This window comes from Cupressus sempervirens, chromosome 5, assembly GCF_028749045.1.
Source record: "Cupressus sempervirens isolate cs-2001-9-10 chromosome 5, ASM2874904v1, whole genome shotgun sequence".
Classification (NCBI taxonomy): Eukaryota; Viridiplantae; Streptophyta; class Pinopsida; order Cupressales; family Cupressaceae; genus Cupressus; species Cupressus sempervirens.
The window spans coordinates 561,834,292-561,858,031 of record NC_143122.1 but is presented as its reverse complement, the minus strand read 5'-3'; the positions used below and the strand labels follow the sequence as shown (position 1 = coordinate 561,858,031).

At 33.0% G+C, this 23,740-nt stretch overlaps 1 pseudogene; it reads right to left on the bottom strand.

Annotated features, from left to right (window-relative positions):
- LOC149557170 (uncharacterized) overlaps positions 1 to 23,740 on the bottom strand; it is a 189,744-nt pseudogene that overhangs the window by 70,848 nt on the left and 95,156 nt on the right.

Genomic DNA, 23,740 nt, shown 5'->3' with positions numbered 1-23,740 from the left:
CTTGAAGACCACCACCCTTCCTCTACATCAGTAATGAATGGCAAACAATCTTGATTATTGCGTATTAATGAAATTTTATATCATATTAATGAATTTTATGTGATTGTATTGATTGAATGTTATAGTTGGGGCTCCGATTTTGTGGCCTTCTCAACTCCTGATGAAGCATCTCAAGCTATAAATATGGCTTGTTTTGAGCAGATGTAAATGTTTATTAAATATTTTGAACTCCTGAAACTTGTCTTCTGATATCTCTTGTCTTAAGATTGTAAGTTTATGTATGTAGCTTGTAGAAATGAATGGGAAAATAGTAGTCAACAAGACACTCTATGTTGCACTAGCTCAGCACAAAGAAGAGAGAAGAGGAAGGTTACAGGTACTTCTTTTCATTCTTATTTTGAGAAGTAGATTTAAAAACTTGATTCCATGCTATTTATTTTGAAACCAATTCAGCAAGATGGATCCATATTCAATTCTTGTGCTTATCTTACAATTTATGTCTAAGATTTAGCAAATTTACTGAAAGTCAAAGTTAGGTAGTCTAAATAAGATAACTATATATAGAAACTCAATCATTAAGACATTTAGTATGGACTTGAGCTATCTTGATGGAACTATTTCTGATAAGAGTAGGAAAGAATGGTCATGAGGTTATAGGGGGTGGAAGAGTATTAATAATATAGTCAGTAGGTTAGATGGTTAAGTTTGGGTAGAAATTTAGGAATTGTTGGGTTCCTAAATGTGTGTTTATTACTAGAATGTATTTTCTTACTCAATATATTGTTATAACTAGTATGACTCTGGGAATTATTTATTCACAATGTCTATTTGGTTGGTTGAAATTATTAGTATTCTATCAGTGGAAATGCCATACTAATTTGGCATCTCTTGATTGTTTTATGTAGGCATAATTCTCACAAATACGAAATCCAGTTGGCGTGGCACAAGCTATGCCAACTCATCTTCCTATATAACTTCCTAGAGGTCTATGTCTAAGCCAACCAATGTTCTATGGACAGGGGCCACCTACACTCATGCCACCTCAAGTAAATATGATATATATATTCATATTTTTTGATATATTTGTTGCTGATGCTATTAATTTGTGCTAATCAATTCAAATTTAATTTTGATACCTTGCAAATGGCTCTATGCTTATCTTGAAAAAAAGGATGTGTCAACTTTTGTTTGGTGACCAATTTGAAATGAAAAGCTCAATGTTCATAAGCTTTTATTTGTTATGTTCTTATATAAGAACAAATTGCCCTTTTTAGCATGTCATGCTTGGAAAACCATTCCAAATTTTTGCAAGTTCTTCATTCAGCATTGTTTTCATTGGTATTTTATGATATGATGCCAATTTTGTTGTAGGCTAGTGGATTTGGTTATCAGTAGTAGTTTGTCCTTGGTATTAGGCTAGGAAATGCACCTATTCCAAATTTCTATCTTCCTCTAGTTCAGCCACAACAAGGACAACGATCTAATGTTAAGTGGTCTGGAGCTGCACTCATTCAACAACACTAGAAATAGTAGTAGATGCCACTTATACCTCAATATGAAAAGCACACTTTATCTATATTTTTAATTGTTGTACATCAATCTTGGTTCTTAACTATCTTCCTTACATGTTCAATTCTTCACTATATAGGTCAATTGCTATAATGCTTTTCTTTATTTTGTACTTCAAGCGACTACTATTATTAACATTTCTCCTATTGTTGAAATGTTCTAGAATGTAGATTTGAGCCTCCAAATGAAAGTTTGATTCTTCATGACCTAAATGACGAGGTTCTTTTAAAACCACCATTAGACTTCATAAAAATGGGACATATATATAAGCATAGAGGCGTGGAAAGTATCTCCTTCTGGTTGCCTCAGGCTCCTCCTAGATATGTTTCTCTAGGATGAATTGCAAGAAAATCTCCCCCAAAACTAGGTGAATTCAAATCATTGCATTGTATTTGTAATGATTTAGTAACTAGAGCTCAATTCCCTGATAACAGTATTTGGGACACAACTAAAATTAAACAGACAAGAGAAGACTTTAGCATATGGATGCTAGATAGTGAGGTATAATTTTTTGATCACTTTTGTAGAAGGATAATTGAGATTTTTTTTTTTTTTTTTCTAGAATCTGACCATGTGAGGCAATTTACAGGCTAGTACATTGCTTTTAAGAATTGGAATAAAAAGGCCACCAAGAAGGTTTACCCTAAGACTAGCTGATCAGACCAATTCCCATGAACCAACTAACTTAGTGATCGATGCCCAAGTACAAAGGATTTCAAAAACACTTTTTGATGATTTTGGGGGTCTGGTAAGAATTTCATGGGTAGGAATGTTGTAATGTGACACTTTGCTTGCATGTACTCTCACAATTTAGTGATGAAAATGGCTATATAAATCTTATATCTCAATAGTTTTGATCTATATGATGATGTTTAAATCATGGAATCCATCAATGGTTTGACATTGGTTTTCACTTTTCATTTGTCCATGTAGATGGTTCCATTGTTGAACACTTGTTTCACTGGCATCATGTCTAGTTTACATCGAAGACTTGATCACTTAAATTCAATAGTAAATCGGTCATTAGTGACAAGGTCATACAATGAAAAGCATGACTTTTGGGAACCTCTCATTGAACTTGTGGATGGATTTTTGAGGTATGATTCTATCTATCAAGAATGAAAAAATTCTTTAATCATCTTGCTTGCATCTCCTTAGAAGACTTTTTCACCTTAAGCTATCATTTCTACCATTAGAGGACTGTGTTCCCTACTATTTACTAATGAAATAAATAGTTTTCATTTTAGTTTTGAATATTGTTTTGTTTCCTTCATAGTGCAGATTCTGAGGAGTTCCTTAAAAATTCATAGAATGAATTGCAAAAAAATATCAAACAACACCATATTTGAAAAATATGGGAAGTACATGCTCTCTTAAGATAAACTATAGCTACAAATTCCTGACTATAAAGAAAGAGTACTCAAACAATGGTGGTTCTGTCTACTGCATTTTGAAAAGAAGAGATGTATTTTTGGGAACTGGGGCTATAGGCTAGAAAACAAGTATAATGTTATTTTGTGTCTAGGCACACAACATGCCCTTTTCCTTAAAGAGACTCATCCTTAAAGCTAGTAAAAGTCAAAACGTTGAGTAACACTTCTAATATACAACTTCACAAATGTATAAAATGGGGCTTCTTTTTTAAAATATTGGCTCACATGAATGTTTTGCCACAATTTTTGAAGTCTTGGAAAATACTTCATAATTGAGTACTAGATCATCTATTGCAATCGCTTTTACTTCACCTTCCAAAATTAGATTATTATCTTTAGCATCAGTTTTGCCTCTTTGGTAGCAATCCTTCCATGTTTTAATATTACTATACATTATACATTTTTACTGGGATTTGCTTCTAATTTACTATGTTCCAACCTCTTGCAGACTTTCCTAGGAAGACACCACGGATCCTCTGTACTACCCCACCAAGGAACCCTCAGAACATAGGGTCAAACATGCATAAAAAACTATTTTATTTTCTTTTAAATGGGAGAATTTTTTTTTCTTTAATTAGAATTGTTGTTTGGAGATTGCAGTGTGGAAGAGTGTGCTCATTACTTGGAGACAATCAAAACATACGAGAACAAGCCAGTAGACAGTATTCTGAAGCATACTAACAATGACTATCTATCATGAGTATTCTTCATATCTCTGTTGAATAAAAGTTGTGCACTATTTATGTAGATTTAAAACTTAGAAATATTCATTTATTTTAGCTAGGAATAATAAAGATAAAATGATTGAAAGAAGAAATAAATTTAGAAGAACCTCTTTAAAAGAATATAAGACATTTGTGTTAAATTATTTTGTGTTTTGAATAATTTGTATTGTATTTCTGAATGATCAATGGAAAAACTTTCTTATAGTTGCATCCTTGAGTGAGGAGTGCCATTGTATGGGACATGTCTCATGTCCCTTCATTTCCTTTGCTAATCGCACCTTTTGGTGACAAGTCTTCTAACAATAAGATCAGTTAGTATAACATTTTTTAATAATGAAGATTTTATCCCTTTATGATCATTTCTAGATGCACCTTTTCCTTGTTATATTTGCATCTTTTCATTCAATAATTAATCAGCCTTTAGTTATTGATTATAATATTCTCCTTATTGGATGCCAATAGTAATAATCTCACTCGTCAATGTGCATGAGTTAGTATAATAATATGGTTCATTGGTTCAATAGATCTCAAATTTTGTCATTTTTTCACTTAATCATTATCCTAACATAATTGTTGTTCCTCCATATCAGTATTGATTATGAGTGTTGTATGCTTATTATTGCTCAATCATATGTTGATTGATGTCCTCTTGATTATTTATGTTTATTGATACAACTTATCCTGATTTGTGTATCATCCTGTTACATAGTAACCATGGACCATCATTGGATATACATATGATCATTGATCAATTATCACTTGGTTTTTGGTCTTCATAGTAGCTATCATACTTATCAGCACTTGGGAACCAGAATACCCATTACAGATTCTACATTTGTTATTCTATATCACTCCATATTGATTTAGTAATTGGTTCATTAGCCAAATCACCACTTCTCATGATGTTGATGTGTATTGACTACTCTTCAACTTCTTCCATGTATGATGCAGATTGATATCGTAGCTACTATTGAAAATAGTTCTAAATGATGATTTATCCATAGTTGCGATTCTCTAATATGATGATTTATCCATAGTTGCTATTTATCTTGATGGTATCTATAGACCATTCAATTGAACTATGTATTTGTTGTAGCCTTCCTCTAGGAGGAGGATGTAATTGAACTATTCATCTAGGATTCCATATTTTTCATGCATGTCTACCAGGGCAGTTGCAACTTAAACAAATATATTCTCCCAATATATCTATTTTGTGCATATCCAACAACCATGTCTTTTGATGACCAAATTATGTTCAAGAATCTTGTCAAACAGTTCACATGACTTATCTATGCTTCCATTTTGCAAGGAAGTTTCCGAAGGAAAATGCTACTACTTGATCTACACCATATGACAAAATCCTTTATGCTTTGATGGATGCCTATAGCTTATCCCAAAGATCTCATTCAACAGTTATGAGATGATCAATCAAGAGGAAATAGTTGAGAGCTTAGAGTGACAAAATTTTTAGATGATCATATGAAATGAAATGGATGTGCAAGTAGAAAGAAACTAGAAAGACATTGTGTATAGATGAAGGCATGAAATGGATGGTTTTGGAGCACTCATCATAGACACTCAACACTCAATACATCATCATTCAAGATCAAATGGGTGTGTGGGATTATACGCATAGTGAATAATAAAGGAGGGAATTGAACCCTCCCTGAGGCTCACACTTGTTGAGGTCCACTTCAGCAATGGCCCTTCCTATGAAATTGTTGTCTAAAACCTTTCTAATGAGATAATGTGTTATGAGCTCTTGATCAGTGGGATGGAACGTGAATGTAGGAGGCAGTTGTGCATCACCCATATCATGACTGTAACTAAAGTTAAGAGCCTCTATTATTGAATTCTCTTCCCTATTTCCCATAGCAAAGGAAATGAATATGGGAGATAGGGAAGAGAATTCAATAATAGAGGCTCTTAACTTTAGTTACAGTCGTGATATGGGTGATGCACAATTGCCTCCTAGATTCATGTTCCATCCCACTGATGAAGAGCTCATAACATATTATCTCATTAGAAAGGTTTAACAAAAAAATTTCACAGGAAGGGCCATTGTTGAAGTGGACCTCAACAAGTGTGAGCCTAAAAAAAATTTCAACCAATTCTTGGCAGTTTTCTACCAAGCATTGGTCAAAATTTTGACCAATTCTTGGTAGTTCTCAACCAAACATTGGTCAAAATTTTGACCAATTCTTGGAGTTTTTGACCAAACATTGGTCAAAATTTTGACCATTGCTACGTAGTTTTCTACTGGCATTGGTCAAAATTTTGACCAATGCTTGGTAGAACTTGGGCCAACATGTTGACAGCTTTCAACCAATGTATTGGCCAAAATTTTGACCAACTAGTAGGTTGGTCGAAATTTCTATGAGAAAAAATTTGACCAATGGGTTGGTCAAGTTTGGTCAAAAATTGGGTCAAAATTTTGACCAATTTTGGTCAAAAAATGGCCTCAAATGTACTAGTGTATAGTGATATTCCTCCTTTTTTATCACTAAAAACACTCATCACCATGACCTATAGTGATACAACATCTCTATTTCTCATCATTATAATCATTATATTTGTTTTCTGTTTGTCAATGATCTCTATATTTTATAGCAATAATCCTCCTTTATTGCTGATTGCTATATTATTTTTGTAGTTTCCTCACATGGCGATAAAAGGGATTGCTATATGTCATAGTGATATACTTTCCTCATCACTCATTGCTATGTCAAGATTAGGCCTTCTTTGTATAGAGATAGAAGAGTTCACTATATTCTATAGTAATATCTCCTTTTTTATCATTGAAAACACTCATCGCCATGACTTATAGCAATACAACATCTCTATTTTTCATCGTTGTAATGATTATATTTTTTTTCTGTTTTCTAATACACTATATGTTATAGTGACAAGCCTCCTCTGTTGCTCATCACTATATTTATTTTGAAGTTTCTTCACATGACGATAAAAGGGATCACTATATATCATAGCAAAATAATTTCCTAATCGCTCATTGCTATGTCAAGATTAAGCCTTCTCTATATAGCAATAGAAGAGTTCTCTCAATATTCTATAGTGATATCTCCTCCTTTTCAATCACTGAAAACACTCATCACCATGACATATAGCAATACAAAATATCTATTGCTCATTGATGTAATTATTATATTTTTTTTCTATTTTCCAATTATCACTATATGTTATAGTGATACGTCTCCTTTATTGCTCATTGCTATATTATTTTTGTAGTTTCTTTGCATAGGGATAAAAGAGATCACCATATGTCATAGCAATATAATTTCCTCATCATGCATTACTATGTCAAGATTAGGTCTTCTTCATATAGTGATAAAAGAGTTCGCTATATTCTATAGTGATATAGTACCCAGAGTCCCTTTCGAGAAAACTACAATTTCTATAGTGTATCCCAATTCATAAAGCCTAATCATTGTAAGTATAACAGTATATGAAACATCGAATGAAGAAGAAAAATTTCTATCAATTGAGGTTTCCAACGTGCCTATGCAAAATAAATCTCATTAACAATTAAATAAAATGTTGAATGATAAATTCCAATGCTTATTTGATGGTTTGAGTGAAGTGGGGCATCGAAGAAATATACAGAGAAATCAAGGCAAGGTTTAGCAGCATCTGATAAATGTTTGGTGGAATTAGTGTGGCCAATGCTTAAATGATTTCTAACCAAAACATCCAGGTGAGTTATGCCATCCACCCTTAAAGATATAACAATAAAGCTAAACCCAGCATTTCATATGAACCCATAGATGTTTTTTCAAATGAGGGTTACAATGATTGTGCCTTTGGTGCTTCAATTAATGTGACCTATACAAGGCAGCCATGGTGTGAAACACAACTATTCACATGTTTTCCAGTTCACTTAATGTTATCAAGAAAGATGAAATCATATATATAAACTAGCAGATTGGAGGAGAATTATCAATTACATATTTGAAAATTTCAAATAGGAAAGGCTTCATAACCTAACACACATTCATTTAAGAGTATACATGACCCATCTATGACCAGAATAAGCATGCACTAGTACTATGATATTATATTAGATAAGTCATCAATAGACTACCGTAGAATATAGAGGTTTAACTAGAAAACAACAACTGGATAAGTACTATCTTATACACATCAAAATATATCTAGAAAAATAATTTCATACCCTTGTCAACTCTCAATATCAAACTAGTGTTCAAAATAGATTACCTTAAATCATATCAAACTTCGGTGTGGATAATATTATCTATTATCTTCTTCTATCAATGTATAAGGTGTTCATTAATAAATTCTAGTGTAAAAGAGTTCAAATTTGAATAAAACCAAGGGTGAACTAGAAAATTTCTATAATCAGATATATAATTTAATTTAACCTTTAGAAATAATTGGTTACTCACAACCTTGGATCCTTTCAGATCTTTTAGATTGAAAGAAAAATTTAAGTACAGGGGATATTACAGTAGATGCATGTTACCAATTTCTTTTTGCATGTGAGGATGATCAGACTTAAATCATAGGAACAAAACGACAAAAAGTGTCCTGCCATACCGAGGTTATTCAATGTGTTCTTCACTATGATGCAAACTAGATCCTAATACTCTATGATGTCTCTTCACTTAATTTTGTTAGTAATGTTTTTATTGCTATCTTTTTCAGACATCATTCCTAGATAAATTATTGGTGTATATATTGACTTCTCTAGATTTTATACAAAGTTTTTGATCTAAAAGGAATTAATATCATAATGTCTCAGGTAACTAAAGAGAAAAAAAAATGTCTTCGTATAGATCCACATTTATAATTTATATTAATAATATAGTGTTAAAGGATACAATGCACCTACAAAGAGTCATGCATATAGTTTTATCTTTTAACTAGACATGAAATTCCCAATATACTAAATGCCTATAGTATTCTTGAGAATAATAAGATAGCTACAGTTTGAAACATGTTATATTATATATTTACCAAGATCACTAATTAGTGCATGATTACATTCTACTTAATACTATCATGACATACCTTCTTTTTCCCTTTTCTGGTTCAAGTCCTTTACCATGAAGCCTTTTCTCTTTTGCATTTTCTATTATTTCATTTCACTCCATTGGTGGAATCATAGGAGGATGCTCATAATTTGGGTTATCATTTAGACCCCTTCTATATTGGTCCCTCATAGTCTTTATATGTTTGGATGCTCTTTTGAGAAGTAGGGCACTATCAAAAATGTTTTTTCCAAAGAGGCCCTCAAAAGATGTAATGATCTAAATTTTTAATTCAAGACCCTGTTCATTAATCCACCTTTTAAAAAAAATTGCTAGACCAATACCTTTAATATAGTAAAATAAATGGAAGAAAAGAAAAATATTGTACCAATGATATGAAACTACGTACATTCTATGTATGGCGAGTCCAAATAGCTTCAATGTCATTTCAAAAAGATGATCATTGAAAACATCATTTCCTACAAAAAAATCATCGAATTATTAGTCCAAAATGATTTATGTATAAGTAAACTACAATTACACTATAAATAATAAAAAATTTAAAGCACCCGAAAGCTTTGGTAATTTTTTAAAAATATAGTTTTCTTATTCAACAATAATGTCCCTACAAATGAACCAGTACTAGTCACACGGGTTGCTACAAAATTGGTTCACCTTCACTAGTAGTGGTATCTATTGTTCTGTCAAATGTAAGTGTATCTATTAGTGCACAAAATAGGTCTATGAGTATCCATCCAAAAATAATAATAATACATGATTAGAATATAACAAAATATAGCAAAACAAGGTTTTACCAGTTGTACTTGGCATACTCAAAGATGTATGCAAGCTCCTTGCTGCCAACAATGCAGTTGGAAATATCAAAGCAGTGATTGAAGGAGACATCTAAAATTCATCATGAGTTGAAAAATACATTGTTAGCAAAGAAATTTGCAATGGATAAAGATCAAATGGGATACTAGCTAGAAGCATCAGAAAATCAAAGTTAAGTGTTATAATGTTGATGAAAAAAATTGTAATGCCCCACCCGGAGATCCTTGGAAACAAGGATTCAAATCAAGCCAAAATATTTTTTTTTTACAAGTATGAATGCACAAGACAACATCATACAGGGATCACAAAGATCGCAACGGAAGACTTCAACACAATCCCGACAACCAACGAATCTCTGAATGCCACTACCAAACTGACACACACAAACAATGCCAACAACAACAACGCACATGATGAGGGCACAAGAAAAAACCACTCATCAACAAAACACCAAGCTGGGGTAAAATGTAGAATCTCAAAATTTGGCTAAGCCTGAAATCCTGAAGCCCTGAAAATTGGCTAAGTCTGGATTTCTGAAGCCCTAAAATTTCCTAGAATCCATAACTTATCTCCGAGAGGTCTGAAACCTATCTCAAATGATTTTTTGCATATATTAAAATATATCTTAAGTATAAGTTAAATTATACTTAAACGATATATTTTAAACCCCAACATACTAAAATAGAAACATGAAAACTCGATTTCAAGAGAAACTGACAGAATTCAAAATGCCACAGCATAGGGTTGAGGAACGCCCAAAAGGGTATCCAAAACCACTCTCAAAAAGAACGGATCATGAAGAGAAGTGCCCGCTGATAGCACGCACAGGTTTTTCACAAAAATCGTGCGACACTTTTTACTAAGGGAGGGCGATACTTCTCCTTAAGGCGTGCGACACTCTTCCAGTGTCGTACGACATTTCTCAAGAAGGCATGTGACACTTTTCAGCATCGTACAACATTTCTCAAGAAGGCGTGTGACACTCTTCCAGTGTCGTATGACATTTCTCAAGAAGGCATGCGATACTTTACAGTGTCGTATGACATAGTTTGCATGGGCGTGCGATACTTTTTAAAGTGTCACACCATGCTGAACAAATGTCGCCCAAAGAAACATGAAAACACTCCTAGAAGCAAAAAGGACCAAAATTAGAGCAAAGAACCTCCACACCAGGGAGTGCCAGATCCACAAAGGCTCGAGGAATGAACACTTGAGTGCAAGAACAACATAGAATGAAGAACATAAACCATCTAAACTATAGCAACAAAGAACACGCTAAATATAAACATCGCAGAGATCAAAAGCAACATTTCAAAACTAAACAACCAAATAAGTGTGTGGTTCCTCCCAACTGTCAATAGCATCATAAGACCATCATGGATCCTAGCCATCCCCCGCGCGTAACATCCCAAGCCACTGACCAAATTGTCGGTACTGTTGTAATAGGGATGTCACTACTAAAAACATGCAACAATACAAGCACAAGGAAATCTAACATGCTAGTAGTAAAGCATAAGATAATCCTACAGTAGATAACATCACCTATCACATGCTAAATGGTAGTAAGCAACATATATACTACTAAATCAAATAACATCATCTAATCATATGCTAAACATCATAATAAGGGAATGCGTCAAATAAAATAACATCATCTAAACATGATATACAAGCATCCCAATGAAAGCATAAATCACAAGAAAGCATACTCTGGAACCTAAAGTACCAAGTGAAAACATCCAGCAACGGTCGCACTAGGACAAAGATCATCTCTGTACACCGGTCCCTAGCAGTGGTGAAGGTAGCTACGCCTCCCAACCAAATGGCACCCGTAGGTCCACACCCGTCGTGCTGATGGAAATAATGATCCAACCACAAACACACATAAAGCACAACATCCAAGGCTAACACTCACGCCAGACAGTATGATGGCTAAACCAAGAACCTAAGACAATGAAAGGAGTAAAGGTCCTGGTCAGACACTCAATAGGCTACTATGTAGGGGCTGACATCCTGGAGAGTCACTTGGCATCAAAAATCCCAAGCTCGGATCGTGTGTCCTCAAACTTAAACGGGTGCTCACACATTGTGTCCTCGAACTTAATCGGGTGCTCACACATTTTACTTATCTTAAGTTTTATTAACAATCACACATTTTATTTAGTTATCACTTGCTTAAAACTTCTTATCCTCCATCAACCTCTGGCACCATGAACCCCGAGCTGTGAGATAGAAGCCCCCTCCAGATGCTACCCTACCCTACCCATGCTCATCCTACAACAAGTGCCTATGGGCATGCATACTCCCATCCCAACCCCAATGATCATAACTTTCGGCAAATCCACGGAAGATCGGGCCTCGCAAGTCACCCAAAAAATATACGCGCACGTACTCGTGTGTGGTGCACCACCATCACGAAGATCATAACACAAGGACAGGAATGAGAACACAATGCAAAGAAAACACCCAACTGAAAGCAACATGGGAAGGACGGATTCTACATGAATCCCAAAGCCAATAAAATCATACATCATGGAATCACTCAACTAGCCTCAATCTGAGAGTATGGATTCTACATGAATCCCAATGATGTAACAAGACCAAACATCGTGAACTCACTCAACCAGCCTCAATCTGAGAGTATGGATTCTACACGAATCCTAGCGTTCACGAAACAAAAGCAAAGGTCCAATAAAAACCATAACGAGTATAAAATCACTCAACCGAACACAACGTCGAGAGTACGGATGCAACACGCATCCCAATGCAACAAAAAGGTACAAAAGTGATCTGACTAATATCCAAATAGATCATCAAGGTCCATGACCCACATTGTGCCAAGAAAACTCGAGAAAATAGGGCAGCACGCAAAATGAGGTAAAAACTCCAAAATTTTTTAAAAACTTCAAAATTAAAACCCATTTTTCCCTTGGGTTCAAAAACCCCAAAAATCCAAAAATAAATGGAATCGGACAACATATGCAAAAATGGTCAGCATAACGGTGCAAAATCCCAAACCCTCATCTAAAAAAATAGGGAAATGTTCATACCCGCCCAATCGGGTAGAACTAGCATACAGAAACGGAGGGGAACACTAGTTCTCAACCTCCAAACAAATGGCTACCAAAAACAGAAGCAGAAATGGAGCAAAAACAATAAAACAGGAAAGCCCTACCTCACAGCCAAAAGGGCAAAACGAGAATCTAAACCATAAAATAATTATCTCGCAGAAGTAGCTAAAAATCACGGCAATCCAAGGTTTCCCCGAGTTGGATCCGATGAGCCCAACCTTGCGACGATCCTACACCCGTAGCTCCCACAACGAACAAAATAGTAAATCCTCATGAAGAGAATTTTTTTGGGTTTTACTCTCCAACTTTCCAATTTGAAAGTGAGAAGTGAGGAATTAAATTCCTCTTTGGATACTTATTCACTTTTCGAGTGAATAATCGATTAGGGCAAATAACCAGCCAATCTAGTTAAACCCTGAATCGACCCAAACGAAAACAGGCTATTCCTATAAATAGGAATTCATCTATGGCAAAACTGCTAGAAATTAAAATAAATTAATTAAAAAGCCCAAAAACCCAAAAACACAGAAATCACCTAAATAACTTTCGCGACAATGCGAACCTCTAAATGCACAAACACGCTTACTGGTCTAATCACATAATACAAATGAGTTTCAGTTTAATAATCACTGAAAGGTTTAAATTAAACATTTTAATAAAGGATACGTCGACCATATAAGGATGACATTGGTAAAATATGAATGGTTGAATCACTAACTCCATGTGCCACTACCAGGGATATAATCCTGCACACTAAACAACACGATCAAGTGCAATTGCATATGATAACATAGCCAAAGAAATAAATGCATTAAATCACCTAATTTAACCATTTATTTAATTATATTAAAATAATCTATTTACATCACTCATGTTCGCATAAAGCATAACAATGCAGGAATGAAGTAAATAACCATAGCATTAAATCCATCACATAACAAAATCAGAGGTATGTCCAAATACTAGATAACTAGATATCATCATAAAACACACTGTCATCTAAAAATGGCATCATAATGAAATATGATTTACTGAACAACATAGTAGTCTAAAATCTATGATACTAGAATCAAGATGTAACATCTGACCCTCAGGTCCTCTCAAATATAAACATAACATGAGTAACAAATATCTCTCTAATCAGAAATATAACAAGGTAAATGCCTGCAGCACATAACCAAATAATCCAACAAGAACAATCCATTCTAATTACTTATGCATTTAATAATGATTGATTACTCTACATTAAAAAGGCATTTAAAACACATAAGCAACATAGTCATAAACATGACTAACCACTGCTACAGGAACCTAGTCCAGTGTAGCATGGTAAAAGAACATAGTGCAATCTCTGCACACATCTTAGGATAATCATGGAACAACCTCATGATACCACATCGATCCTGGTAACCACTGGCACAAACCTCAGTGAACCAAAAATCACATCATAATCTCAAAGATCACCCAAAAGCATACACAAAGCAACTAATATAGAAACATAAATCCAAACACCTCAACGGTGTAGACCACTCAGGGTCACAATCATGATCCATCACAACAAAAGATCATCAAGGGTGCATCCATCAGGACGACTTACAAAAGTCAAATGGGAGAGGCACTACAAAAATAATGTTGCACTAGAAGGGACACAATCTTCTATTATTGCTCATATTGTTTCACATGTAGCCAGTGAACTTCATGTACCAATTCTTTTATTTGGAGAAATAGATCCAACTCTCTCATCATATTAGTATGGAATGATTTGGTTCTATGGGAGAAATGAATAGCTTCTTATTGTGGTTACATATACAAATGATATGTATGGAATGATGGTGGTTGTAGCTGTAATTGGTTTCTATGTCTAGAAATATATTGTGGTTGAATATACAGATGATAATTAGGGGAGAAATGGAGTAGCTTCTTTGAATGATGTGGTAGAAGATGTTAATGCTAAGATTGTTAACAAAATACCATTTCCTCCTAGAGTCAATAAAAATGATATTGGAAGTGTGTTGGTGTAGTTAGCTTTGATGGAGTCAAGGGTTTTGTTGTGTATATGAATCTAGACATGAGTATTGATCTATTCTCTGAGGTATTGTACCTTGGAATGTTGAACAGTGCCTATATTTGGATAGCCATAGATTGACTTTCTTCCCTTCTAGATTCTGACAGACTTGACTATGAAACCATGAATTCACTCTAAGGAGTCCTTGCTATACACAAGCATATTCCAATTTCAAATCAGGACCATTCTTTTAGAGTAAGGTGGAACAATCTTTACAATATAGTCCACTTGAATGCATTTGGACTATATTCTTATGATGCAATCTAGACAATTGCCCATTCAATTGACAATTTCTTAAGGAAAGGAGGAAATTTTCATTTTACAAGTTATCCTTAGCTCTCAAATTTAAGTGGAAATGAAACATAATTAGTAGAGTTAAAGGTATTTGTTTGAGGATCATAGTTGTGGAATATATTTCTACAAACAAATTTCACTAGCTTAACTAGTCCTGTAAAATTTGATAAAAATGGAAATTTGCTTGGTTCTACTTTTTAGATCCTCAATATAGTTGGAATATGATTTCACAAGGTAAGTTATTAGGAAAATCAATCTGGCTTTTCTGTTATTCCTCTAGAAATCAAAGTTTCTAAGTCACACATCCAGCAAATTGTGGGTTAGAAAATGATTGATATAGTATGGCCAGGTGAAGACAAACTAGTACCATGTGGGTGGGTATTTCCTAATAATGGCAAACATCTTTTGATAGCTATGCCCAAAAAGGTCAAATTTCAAGAGCTTGAGCATACAATGGAAGGTAGCACCAACATGATGAAGGGCTTCATTATTAATATGTTTGTTTTTGTAGTGGCCTTGTTACCTTATGCCCTTCTGTACAAATTTGAACCTTTTGGAAATGGGAAATCAAGCCCCAATTATGATGAGCTTGTGCAAGAAGTTGCTTCAAAGGTTGGTATGTAGAACTATTCTTATATATGCTACTATACTTTAAGATAATCATCTATAGGTTATAGCTCTCATATGATTCTCGCATTGCATTTTTTGGTGCACTAGAGTTAATTTGCATACGCATACTAGGGTTATCATTGTATAATTATAGTAGTAAAAAATTTGTTGGAGGAATCTGGTGTACAACTGGTGCATTCTTTCTTCTCATAGGAGTTGTTTTATGGACTTTGGAGCATAAATCAAACTGTGATTTGCAAGGATGTCCAAAGGAGCAAGCCAAATTGTTAGCAAGTACATTTGCAACATTTTTTGTTTTTAGTTACAATGGATAAAGATCAAAGTTAAGTGTTATAATTTTGTAAAGAGAAAGTGTTATTTATATGAAGGTTGTGCACTACAACCCTCACCATATTGACCATGCAATCTCATAGGTGTCACAAAATCCTGTACGAAGAACATATAATAGTTTAGATCATGATCCATAAGATACTATAATATATAAAAATCTATTGAACTTTTATTATTGCTTAAGATTAATTACTACTTACCATCAAAGAATTGACTCTAAGGATCAATTCTTCTTTTAGTGCCTCTATCTCCTCGGTTATGTTTCAGTCAAGGAATAGGTTAATAATTTCATCACTATATTTTTGTATAAGTTTATGGGCCATGAAGATAGGGTTAGAACTACACCCAATGTCATCTATAAGTGACACCTAAGTTTCAAATCGCATTTGATCTGTTGTCATTTTTGCTTTTCCCTATCAATAAGTATCAAGTTGTGAAACAAAAATCAGTAAAATTCCATCAAAATAACTCCAAATCCATAAATAAAAGAACATAAAAATAAGACATTTGTTCCTATATAATGTGTACAATTATAGTAATTAAGGTTTACCTTCACCAAACAGGGTGTGTGAGCTAGTGCATCCCCTCCTGTGCCTTATGGTGTATCCATGTTTCCTTATGAAAAAAGATGAGTAATTCTTAGCAATCAAAAACAAAATAAAATAAGACTTCCCAAAAAAAAATGAATCATGACCCCATCATACTTGATATTGATCACATGTCAACATACATTTCATTGATCATGTCATTGATCATCATCTTCATCCATGTCATCATCATCACCATCATCATACTTGTCACTTTGATTATTGTCATCACCACCACCATCTTCATCAACATAATCATCATCTTTATCACCATAATCATTACCATCATTGCCTTGATCATCACTTTCTTCATCATCATGATCATGATGATGATCATCATCATGATCATGATGATCATCATCATCATTGTTAGCATCACCAGAATCATCATCATCCTCTTCTTCTTCTTCACTATATAACAGTCATTTGTGATCATCATTTATTTCATCTTCTAGTTCTTTAGTATCTTCTTCTTCCACCATATTATACTTTACTAGCATTTCTCTTGGATCATGTCTAACAACAAATGACCAATCTAGTTTATGTGGAATGCCAAAGTAAAACACTTGCTCACATTGGCTTGGAAGAACATATGGCTCATCTCCTACTGGCTCAAATGACTTTGTATTAATCATTGTAAATCTACTATCATGTTCAATAATAGTCCTATCAGGATCATTTCAATTAAGTTGTAGCCTATACCATTTGACAAAAAATAGAAATAATTTGAATGAATTAAAGTCACACTCAATTATATCATCCAAAATGCCATAGTATCAATTTTTTGATTGTTGAGGATGTATATATCATTTCTAGACAAAATATCGATGACCTCAAAGACTACACGTATCCTAGAATCACAAGTTTTCTTTGTTTTGTCTAACTTTTTAATGCGATATTTACAACCATGGTAGTACATAGCTTTATGGTGTTAGATTTGAAATTATTAAAATATCTCAAGATTATTTTCATCAATATATGAGTTGATATTAAACTTATGGATCATGATTAGTAATCTTCTATGTACCTTTCTATCAATTAAACCATATGCTATATCAAGTACCATTGGTGTAACATTGCGATCTACATTATGATGAGCTTCTTTAACTAATAATGCAACACTATCCCATATTAATGAGTGACCATTTTCTTAAAACTTTTGAATCCATACCATCATCTAATCAAGATTGTTTGCAATATACAAATGTAGTGCATCCCACTCATGGCCAACTATAAAGAAAATAACTAGAACTAGTTATAAACAACTTATATTGATGATGGATAATAATTAATTAACTACAATAACATCTTATAATTACTTCTCACTTTCCTCAATCTACCTTTGCCCATCAACTACTCCCTTTTGAATCTGTTAATGGAGTTAGGATCCCAAATGCTATCTACATGGATCTTTGATGCAAACTTGGGAAGATATTCACTAATGTATAGCATCATTTGGTATACCATATATCCCTCTACCATAGAACCCTCAGGATGTGCTCTTTTTCAAATCAAGCCCTTCATAAATTTCAAGTGCTTCTCAACCATCCACATTGACCTAGTTTGTATAGGTCCACATAATTCAATCTCCTCAACCTAATGTATGAGGTAGTGTTCTTGAGCATTGAAGAAAGTTGAAAGTAGACACTTTTGCATTTCACACATAAGCTATGAAATTTTTCTCTTTCAATATTTATATCTTTTTTATTAATTTATTTAGATGATAACCACTTAAAAGAGATTCAACATGCAAGAACATATAAATGAGATTTTAGATAAAAATATACAATAAATTACATATAAATTAAAGTGAGACATAAATATAATAAATGTACAATAAATTTAAGAAATAACACCTCTAACTTCATGTATTTTCTAAGATCATATATAAATTGTTTAATACTATTGTCAAACTAGTGTGGGAGGGATAGGGGTAGGACATACTACAATTATTAAGAAATAATCTTTTCAATATATCATGAAATAATACAATAGGTAGTACATGCAATTTTATAAATATATTTTAAATGGAGAATATGACTTACCTTGATGAAGGTATTCCAATCATGTATTCTCAACCCTAGTCCAAAATCACCTTTTTTTGATATAATACTACTTATATTTGCATCAAATCCTATGAGAATTTTTTTTATGACTTCTTTTAATGCATCACTTTGATGCTTCATTAATAACCAAGGAAGGGAACTCATATTTATACGGTCTCCATTGTTATTTGATTCAATAAAAAATTTCAGTGTATGATAGGATACATGAATGTTATTACAAATTTTGGCATTTTTTTTGTCACACCTTCTATCCAATATTTTTCATAGTGTTTTTATTACATTCTTTCCAATATGCATGATATCAATAAAATGCACGATTGGGAGATCCTTGTAGTACAATAACTTACTAAATTGAGTAGGATAACTTTTAGTTCCTCTAGGAATTTGGTCATTGATGCCTTGAAAACCTTCATGAGCATCAATTATATCATTACTAAATAAAAGACTATATCAAAATATAAATTTCAAACTTTGGACCACACACTGGACATTCTTTGGTCATTTAGTCAATCGTATTCCAACTTCCATAAATGAGGTGTCATTCTTTGTGGCCTTGATATTGTCTCTTCCTTCTCATTAAAAGGATGTTTTTTACTAATTTGATACTTATGATTAATGTGGAGAAAGTTCCTAAACTCATGAAACACTTGTTTTTCTAAACTTCTTTAATGAGGAGATTTTATATTCAGACCACAAACTAGACATGCAAATTTTCTCATTCTTTGAAGACCTAAATGATCATGTACAATTGGATCATGTACAATTATCATGCACAACTTAAACGTATAACAATAATGTGTAAGCACTATAATAGACCAAATATATGTGGCATTACCAATATAACATACCGTAAAAATGAGTTAGCCCAGGGGCATCATGTATTGTCCATACAAGCACTGCATGGAACTAAAATTGTCTTTGTCCTATTGGTCTAGAGATGTCATACATAGTGACCCCATTCCATAACTTCAACAAGTTATTAATAAGAAATGATTTTTTTTGTGGAAAATCTTCGAAAATTGGCTATTCTGTATCTTTGATAATTTACAATTTGGTAAATAAAACCTATATATAAGGTCAACCATGTCACTGAGATATTAAATAATTTGGGTCCAAATCACAGGCTAATCACTCATTAGTTTACACATAATTGGTCCCAAATCCTGATCCAATTGTCAATGTAATCTACATTTAGAAGAGAATTTTTAAAAAAAATTGCTAGCCTTTCCTTAATGTTTTCTTATTGGACAATGATATTTCACCCTTAAAATAAAATAATATTTTCACTTAGGTTGAGCATCACTTACCATTTTACTTACGTGTGTCTCCAACTACCCCAGTTTAGCCAAATATTTTATATTTTGGTATTTGTGACATGTGTCCTAATTTTAGGAAGATTCAGACTTTATGGTATTTTGTTTATAATTAGGCCCAAAATGGAGCTGAAACCATTGATCTATATTACATTGACAGTCCAAATTAATTCCTTTCACCATAAAAATGGCAACATTAAAAGTGATGACAACCAAGTTGGCAATAAAAAAAGACAATTATTAGTTTAATCTTAATGGGTTAGCATATTACAAGTACATTGTACAATGTACACTTGGCATGTGGGCCATGGACCACTTTTGACTCTATAAATTCACCAAAACATTAAATAATCTCTCTTTAGAAACTAACATATTAGCCAACTATATTAGTATTTTGTCATATATGAAATAATTAATTCACCTCTTACATTATGAAAATGTTTATGACCAACAAAAAAGTCACCTAAATTTATTTGCATACCAAATAAATAAAAATTAATTCAACACAGTTATTATTAAATTTTGATATAGAAAGGAAAATTTTGCCAATAGAAAATAATTCTCTTTCCTCAAATGAAAAAATTGCCCTCGATTAGAAATGTTTCCTATATAGATAATGTTGAATTCGTCAGCATTTTACATATTTTTCTTGGGCAAGGTTTCTTAAAGTTATCCATGTCAATAAGTGGCTCAATATACATGTTTATATCTTTAACTTGGTACAAGTTTACCTAGTAATTGAATGAACAAAAACATTACATAATTATTATGACCATTTTGATGCACTATTTATAAATTAATTTAAATAACGATTAAATGAAAAATACTTGGTACAATCATTGAAAACATTATGTGCTCCCTCTTTATGAACATCCAAAGAGGAATGCTATTGTTAATAACATAAATAGGCCACATTGAGTAAACAGATCTCATATCTCCAAATGGATTGACATCATCCACTGCCAATGAAAGCTTGAGATTATGAAGTTCTTCTTTAAAGTGTGGCCATATTTTCTCTATATCTTTAAATGTACAACCATCTGTAGGCATTCACATAATATCATCTTGACTTCTATTGTGTGCATGAAAATCCATAAATTTTGCCAAGATAGTGCACCTAAATAATCGTCCAAAACATGGAATAATGAGAATGTACTGAAGAACCTTGTAAGGCACCTATTTTATTATTTGATTTGACTGATATCTACTACTATGACAATCAAGGCATTCTGTTCACTAGTAAATTTGAGCTCAATTTTTGACAAATTTTGGTTAAAATTTTGACCAAGCAGTTCATGGTTAATTTTCTCATTGAAATTTTGACCAACCTATATGTTGGTCAAATTTTCAACCAATACATTTGTTGAAAAGTTTTAATTTTTTCTAGCTCTGTTTTGTAATTGTTGGTCAAAATTTCCACCAATGTTTGGTCAAAATTTTTTTAGAATTGGTGGGAATTTCAACCAATTCTTTGTAGAAAACTATCAAAAATTGGTAAAAATTTCCACCAATGTTTGATCTAAAAATTTTATAATTGGTGGAAATTTTGACCAAGTCTTGGTAAAAAACTATCAAGAATTGGTCAAAATTTCCACCAATGTTTGGTTGAATTTTTTTATAATTAGTGAAAATTTTAGAAAACTATCAAGAATTAGTAAAAATTTCCACCAATGTTTGGTCAAAATTTTCTTTTATGTTGTATCAAGCAATTATTTTTTATCCAAGCCATTTAATCTACAACCTTTTAAATCTCTACAAAGATAAAGTTGGAGCAGGAGAATTTTTCTTCTCAAAGGTGTCCTCTAATTGTAGAGCGTCCATTCCATTATTCGTAATTTTTCTTCTCAAAGGTGTCCTCTGATTGTAAAGCATCCATTCCATTATCTATTCAACAGATAATGGAATGGATGCTTTACAATCAGAGGACACCTTTGAGAAGAAAAATTCTCTTGCTCCAACTTTATCTTTGTAGAGATTTAAAAGGTTGTAAATTAAATAGCTTGGATAAGAAAAAATTGCTTGATACAACATGGAACAATTGGACATTTATGCATAGGGTACCATCAATTATGTGAGTGATGTAGATGTAGCCAATTTTTTGGGGTCAAAGCCACCATTAATATAAGGTTTCGAATCTCCACTAGGTCAACATTGTGGTTGTAAGGGATGTCGAGAGGGCACTTCTTCATTGTCTACTTCACCACTAATTAACTTGCACCATAGATTGATGGTCTTCATCTTTGTTGTGGGCTCCTATCCCCTATGTGAGTGCTAATGTAGATGTTGAAGTGGAAAAAGTGAAAGCGTGTTGAATAAGGTTTCTAATCTTGATTTGCTCAACATTGTTGATTTAAGGGCTATGGACTAGGCAATTCTTCAATGTCCAATTAGGGGTAGCATTGCATCCTCTTTAACTATTACATGTATAGCCCCAAGAGGAAATAGGTTGTTGGCTTCTTCTTCTAGCCTTGCACTTTCTTCTTTACAAGTTTTTCTTAAACATAGCTCTACATCCATCCCCAATTTCAATAAATTTGGTAATGCATCTATTTTCTGCAATAAAACAATACTCATTTCTTGTTTTAGTTTCTGATAGGCCTTGCTCAACTCTTTCATTTGGAGAGAAGGTTTCCATCATGGCAGCAACACATAAAACATCTCAAGGTAAAACTAAAGATGAAAATGAGTACAAGCATACAGTTGACTTACCTCAACCAAGCTTCACCCTTAGAGAAATTGAATAGCATGTAAACTAGAAATATAGAAGTTGTGGAATGAGAAATAAATATTAAATAGTGTAAGCAAGCTTGACAACTATGCATAAAAAGTAATATGAAAGGTAAAATGCACAACTATGCACAATAAGTTATATGAAAGGTAAATATGCACAACAAGTTATATAAAGAGTAAATATGCATAGCGTAATCATCCATATGAAAGATTGATACTTAGAATATATACAATGATACTAAACCTAATCCCTTATCAGTATGTTGAACTATAGAAAATGTCTTCAACTTGATATGAATTAGTAGATAATACAATAGAGATTCTCAACAGACTTGTATGCATATTAGTATATATATGTGTACCACTTATATATCTAATTTGATATATATCAAGCTTTTAGTTAATGCATAGGTTAGGATGAGTTCAATTGATCATTGGACAATCGAGGAATCAATAGTCTACAATTGAATGGATCAAGCAAACTGATAAAAGTGGCCAGTCGACTTATCAAGATGATATACATAATGAATACGATAATAATAGCAATATTGTGTAAGGGGAAAAGACAATCCATTGCTACAATTTGTTTATAACAAACAACAAAAGTTCATATATTAAGGAAAACATCCATAAATGCTACTAAAGGAAATATAATTAGTTGACCAAATTACCAAGTTTGATTAAGTTACATGAAGAAGTGTGATTTGTTGCATGAGACAAAATGGTTTGATGTGACTTCTACCATCATGCCTCCTCAAAATATATTAAAGAATACTAAATTACTTCTCAAAGGACATCAATCAAATCTATTCATATTTACACACCATAATCAAGCCCTTAAGGAGCCTTATTGTAGCCAAGAACGGTCATATTAACCTATAATTATCAAGATAAAGAAATGCACGTGCATCTAGACTCAAACTGAGATAGCATCACAACAAGATCATCACATGAAAAAGATGGACAATAATTAGAGATGGTGATATCATATTTGCAAAATCATATTTGCCTCTTCAAAGTAACCATATGTTCATACTTAAACTTATACTTGAATTATCAGAGTGCTTATGATTAAAACTCTTAAGGG